The following is a 6,383-nucleotide window of genomic DNA, read 5'->3' on the forward strand; positions in this document are numbered from 1 at the left end:
GTATGAATCTCACAACTTGTATATCTCGGATTTTTCTTAAAGGTCATATGAGGTCAGGTCATTTTCGTGACCTCACCATTATAAGTCAATGGGGAAAAATGAAAACTGCTATTCTGGCGCCGGGAACGATCTCCAACTATCTCAAGCACACAGAATCGTGATTTGATGCACTCCTTGCAAGGTTAGATGCGTCATTTTTGCAATGTTGACCTTGCGTGACGTCATTTATGACGTAATCAAGGTCATATTAGTTTTTCGTCAATAACTCTTGATCAAATTGAGCTAGCGAGTCAAAAAAGCCACCAATGGACTCAGGAAGACCTGCCGAATCGAATGATATGCGACATGACTTCTTTAGACCAACTTCGTGACCTGGGGGTGCTGACCTGACATTGACCTGAGGTCAACACCCTAAGTTGACCTGACCCGAACAAAAAGTATATCATTTGACGCGCCTGAGCGAGGCGAACACGATGCTGCCAAAATCGCGGCTCTGCGGCCGTTTTTGCGAAGTTATTCACCAAAAACTGAGCCGTACCTTGGGGCACTTGACCTGGCTTTAGGTCACCGGTTGACCTAGGATCTTAAAATCGGGTACCAATCTCTGCGTCTCGTAACGGCGCACACGCTCCTTTCTTTCCGCGATGCGCTAGCTCCACCAGGGGCGAAACGGCGAGGGGGGTCGTACCCGCCCCCCCCCTCGGCCGGCGCGTATGTAGAAAACCAATAGGTCCGGCGAGGGCCTATTGGGAGGTGCATACTGCATACATCACATATGACGGACAGTGCCACTGATCACCTGTACAAAGCAAGTCGCTGTAGGTATAGCGGCAAATGTCGGGACAGTGAAAGCTGGACCAAAACTACCCCGCAGAAACTCGTCCTGGAGACGCCTCTGCGCAAGCTAGAAACTGAAAAAAAAATTGGCATAATGTATGTACCTATCCAATGAATAGTTAGGAAAAATATCTAAATTTTGAGCTCCTAGATCAGGTAGTTTTCCGTCGAGAATAAAAAAAAACTACAGGTGGGGGCCGATTCGCCCCCCCCCCCCCCCCCCCACCAATGTTCAATGTACTCGTCCCACGAATTGGACCACCTTTATGAAATGCCTTTAATTGAAATTCATTTGCACTCACCATCATAGTTCATCAACAACACACGATAAAATTTCGTTACATCAGCTGACGCCGCCTGGCACATCAGCCATCTATGACGTCAGTGTAGGGGCGGCGCTAAAAATAGAGCGCGGGGGCCGGGAGAGGTGCGCGCGCGCCGCCAGAACAGCGCGCCGCGGCCCGGCCGTCCAGCACGGCGCCGCCGCTCCACTGCTAGCGGTGATCAGTGGTGATGGTAGTGATAATGGTGACGCGGTGACGTCAGCATGGGCTGTGTGACGTCATACTGCTCACAAGGCACCTACAACATATCTGAAGGTAAGACAGTAGCGTTTGCTTGACATCCAACCAGAACCTTACATGCTTAACCTACCCAAACGTTACCAGAATGTAAGAGCGTAAGAGTGTAAGTTGCCATTGGTGCATCGTATAAAATATTTTTCTTACATGTACTCATTCTGGAGCATACCTACGGATGCAATCATATAAGAAGGTAGGTAGTAGACCCGTGAGGTTGTGCACATCATAGCTGCAATAGCAATGGTATGTCTCAGCGTTACGTCTTTTCATTTCCCGCGCGTTTTTTTTTTTTTGGGGGGGGGCATTCCCGAAACAAGAAGTAGACGCAAAACTGATGTTTCGTAGGTATAATAGTAGCAAAAACCCTGCAAGCTCGCATTTAATTAAACCTAGGCAATAATCCAATTAGGGCTAATTTTGCTACCTCGAATTGATGCGAGCCTATGTTATAAGTACCTAACTTGTAGGTATTATACCTACTGTGGAAAACACAGGGTCCTGATAGAGCACATACAGACCCCAGAACCCATTGGAATTAGGAATCCCGTATGGCTGTATGCCGCCTGAATCTGGCGTGGCGTCCCTCGCATTTGTTTGTACTTGGGTTATTTTTGCTGGCCTCGACTCCAAACTCCAGCATAAACAAACGCGCGCCCAGCTGACGCGACCTTCCGCAAAGCGTGCTTACCATACGCCAGGACCGACGAGTTTATTGGAAGCTGTTGTATTTCACACAGAGAGGGAAGACGTCATCTCATACGAATTTTAGGAGGGCCAAACAAACTGTTGTTAGGTACAAACTAAAAACCAATTCGAGCATATACCCAGCCAACAAAATTGGTCTGACCCGTAAATGGTTTTACTGTGCAGCTAGCTCCGGCACTTTACTACGGCCGAAGTAGGTACGGGCAAGGTCTGGAGCTCTACTGGAGTTGACACATGATCCCAGAGCTCGCCCGCAACCACAGCCGGACTTTGCCGCATCAGCCACACAACACCTCAACCGTACTTTAGGCACAGTAAGCCAGAGCAGCTAAGAGACAGCAGGCATGCGTAGCCAGGATTTTGCTCGGGGAGGGGCCACAGGTCTAGTGTCGTACCCCCTCCAAAAAAAAGAAAACTCCTCGGATATGGCCCACTGTTTTTGGGGTGTGGTGCAGCTGTTTTTATTCATTTTTATTTTTTATTTGATTTGATTTTATTTTTTGCCTTCAGGGGGGCATAGCTCCCGTGCCGCCCCCCCCCCCCCACACTTGTCTACGTCCCTGAGAGGTGGCAGGGAGCCGGACTTGAGCCGCACTTGGCGGTCCGAAACCAAACCAGCTCCGGAGAGCTATGGCAAAGACTGGCTAGCCGACAAAATGGAGCCATGTCGGCAACCCCATTGTTCCGACGGTGTTCCGTTTATCAACGGCCCAAATCTTGCATGTCGGAGTTGCCGGGGCAAAACGGACTTGAGCCAAAACAAATTGCTGGCTGGGTCGCATCGAAGCCCCTTTTGGTCAAATCGTTAAACTTTGGACTCTAAATTCTGCCATCGAACCGGAATTGCGCGGTCGGAGGGTGGAGGGCAAGGTCAACGCAACAAGCTTGAAAGCTTCGCTTAGCGGGGGCTCTGTCCATGTGAATCCTTCCAATTAAAAGGTTCGGATTAATTAATGAAAAGCTGTTCACTGTCATGGTATTCATGCATGTGTCCTGATATCAAAATGTTGGCACAGACGTGACATACATATACTTCGTATGAAATGATCTCTCTCTCTCCCTCTCTCTCTCTCTCTCTCTCTCTCTCTCTCTCTCTCTCTCTCTCTCTCTCTCTCTCTCTCTCTCTCTCTCTCTCTCTCTCTCTCTCTCTCCCTCTCTCTCTCTCTCTCACTCTCTCTCTCTCTCTCTCTCTCTCTCTCTCTCTCTCTCTCTCTCTCTCTCTCTCTCTCTCTCTCTCTCTCTCTCTCTCTCTCTCTCTCTCTCTCTCTCTCTCTTCCTCGCTCACCCATATTTTCTCGTAACTACCTACCCCTGACCCTACTGTTTCAGAAGGGCGTTCTGACAAGACGGAGCAGGAGGCGACTGCGTCTTCCGCCGTTCAGGAGCCACTTCAGGCAGCCTTTGAGGGGGCAGACGCTGAGGGGCACGCAGTGCCACCGCCCCTGGAGGAACTGCCTGAGGCCATTCGACAGAGGGAGGTCCAGGAGAGCTCCTGATTCTGATTTCTGATCCTCCGCCCAAGACCCGCGCTGATGAGGCGAGAACAGCGAGGACATTGTGTCAGACTCTGCTCAGTGATAATGACGAACGAAGCGCACAGCTGAGAACGAGCGCGGAGAATATGTGAAACTAATGTGGAGCTCAATTATTATCGCGAAAGGAACACGAACTCCCAAACGCACTCAATGAGCGAAGCGTGACAAATCTATTGTCAAGATTGATTATAAAGTTCGTGATTTTGCCGTTTTACAAAGACTTCAATCTCAATTTTGTAGCTTCCTGGAAAAATGATTGATGCCATTCAATGCGTAGTTAGTTCAATGGAGTACATGTGTTGTGTCGTCAATAATGTTGTGACATCATCATGTTAAGCAGCAAATGCAGGCGCCAGGCGGCGATTAAGGAAGCTTTTTATTTGCATTGTGGTGCGACAAAGCAATATTGAAGTAACAGCGTACGCTTGGAGAACTTTGTGTACGAAGAATGAACTTACATGTGGTTATCTAAGTCCGGTTCTTGGATCAGGCGGGAGCCTTTATTGCTGTGCATTGAGTACATTTTGACGCCATTTTGTATTCAGGTTTTGTTCCGTGAACGATGGCAGACTTGGGACGCGGTCGTTATTAACTGTTAACTTCTAATGAATAACTCATGCAAAAATATGTGTTCTTTTCTAAACCGTTTCACTAATATCTGTATTCACTGGTGGTTGATATATTATATGAAGTGAATAAGTGTTTTCTAGAATACAGTGTAACACGCGGAGCAGGACAAATACCTTAACCCTCGCCCGCACATGCCATTTTCCCATCCTAGAACGCACATGGGGAGGGGAGGTTGCCACCCCCGCCCCATTTCGTTCCTGTTGGAGATAGAGCTTAGCGGTAAGACCAAAAAGATTCTTTGGGAAGAGACGAATCCAATGATACCCAGTTTTACCTTCTCACGTCAGTCATTGACCTTCCAGGTCAGGTCAAACTAAAAAATGTTGCTGTTTTGGGTCACCGTTGGATATCAAGTGCACTGCTTATCACATACCGATGACGATGCCGTTTTCTGGTGCCAAGCCAGCTAGAACCTCTTTGTCACACTACCCGACCAGGTTTTTACTGCTGAGGTCATTTCAGGTCAAGTTAGGTCAGGGTCAATTATATGTGTTTGTATGTCGGTGTGTGTCTGTGTGTATACTGATGTGTGCACCGATTGTTTATGTGTCCATATTACATGAAATCATGATCTGAGAAGCCCTTACCAAAAATGCAGTCAAAAAACTTCACAAAAAGTAAATTCCGCTTGCCTAAAACGCAATTATCTTAGATGACCTAGGTTGACCTTGACCCTGATGTTGACATCTGTACATCGTCGAACAATATGTTCCATGATAGGTGGGAGCTAAGACTGGCAAAAAAGGCCGAAATCAAGGTGTCAAAAGCTCACAAGGCCCATAGCCAACGCAAGATGTTGAGAATTGGCCATTTGGGTCCCGGTCATGACATGACCTGAAAAACAAGGTCATATCTCCGAAACCAAAAACCACAGAAACTTGAAATTTTAAGTGGACATCAAAAAAGATAGAGGAGCAGCTATATCAAAAATCAGCCGTCTAGCTCTAAAAATATTGAGTGCAGAGCAGAAAGACTACCTGGGGGAGCAACCCCCCCCCCCCCATGTGCGGGCGAGGGTTAACCGGCGCCCCGTTGAGGTGGGTGGCCGAAGCGGCCCTTCTTGTCTTCTTCTCTCGATATTTTCCGAATGCTATGCTGATATCCCCTCCAAATTTCGGTATCCCTTCCACATGCTGTCAAAAAGCAACGATTAAAAGATTCTGATACAACGGCTGCAAAAAGAGAAACGTTTGAGTGGCTTTCGCCATAAATAACGCTGAAGAGATGTTGCTACAAAACAGTAATGGCTGCGATTTGCAAAATAATTTAACTTTTAGCGTCAAAACTTTTGGCGCTAAATTCTCTTAGAAAAGTGACAAAAGCTAAATGTTTTTTTTCTTCTTTAAATCTAGAATCGGTCGATAGAAACTAAATCAGCGCATTTAGTTTCGAGCCATAAAAATATCCTCGAATTATGACTCTCAGGGCCCGAAAATGATTATTATTTTCAAACTCGGTCTGTAGACGTTCCGGACCAAACACCGCAAGTAAAACTTAGAAAACCACCAGATTTCTAGCGGCCAGCTGTTGCGAACCCGTTTTCCAAAATAACGTCTTTAAAGTTAAACGTGTTTTGACATTATCTTGACCGGACCTCGATGTGGACTTGATTTACATGGTCCAAGTAGTAGCCAGAAATTGTCGATGAGTTTGGACTGCGAAAATTGCCCCAAAATAGTTCCAGTGTCAGTCTCAGGTTTGTTTTAACCCGCGCCGGGCCGGTGCTCTGAAATTCCGCGCCTGGCCGTGGGGGATGTCTGAACACCCCCCGTCTAACTCGGCTCCTGGGATACGTAGCGACACGCGGTAAGCGGCATTCGAAAGAGCGTCAAAAATAATGACTGAAATACTTCAATCATTTTTTGGGTCAGGACAAAGGTCAGGTCACCAGAGGTCATCAAAGGTCAAATGTAGTCCATTTCAACAATTTTGGAAACTGCCAACGGCTAACTCGAGAACCAATAGAGCTACAGCGCCGCGGAAAAGCGCATTCGATAGCCCGTTTACAGACCTTTCTGAGTACCTATTGCTCTCAGATTTGACCTCAGGTCAACCGTTTAGCCTCCAGAGGGCATAAACTGTAAAAATAGCAGTT

At 47.2% G+C, this 6,383-nt stretch overlaps 1 long non-coding RNA gene across 1 annotated transcript; it reads left to right on the top strand.

Moving 5' to 3' along the window:
• Positions 1 to 1,212: 1,212 nt before the first annotated feature.
• On the top strand, positions 1,213 to 4,207 carry LOC122369829. Its single transcript, XR_006254481.1, has 2 exons — positions 1,213 to 1,436; positions 3,453 to 4,207. It is a non-coding gene; the product is annotated as an uncharacterized LOC122369829 (long non-coding RNA).
• Positions 4,208 to 6,383: the final 2,176 nt, after the last annotated feature.

This window comes from Amphibalanus amphitrite, unplaced genomic scaffold (assembly GCF_019059575.1).
Source record: "Amphibalanus amphitrite isolate SeventyFive unplaced genomic scaffold, NRLGWU_Aamphi_draft 001076F_arrow, whole genome shotgun sequence".
Classification (NCBI taxonomy): domain Eukaryota; kingdom Metazoa; phylum Arthropoda; class Thecostraca; order Balanomorpha; family Balanidae; genus Amphibalanus; species Amphibalanus amphitrite.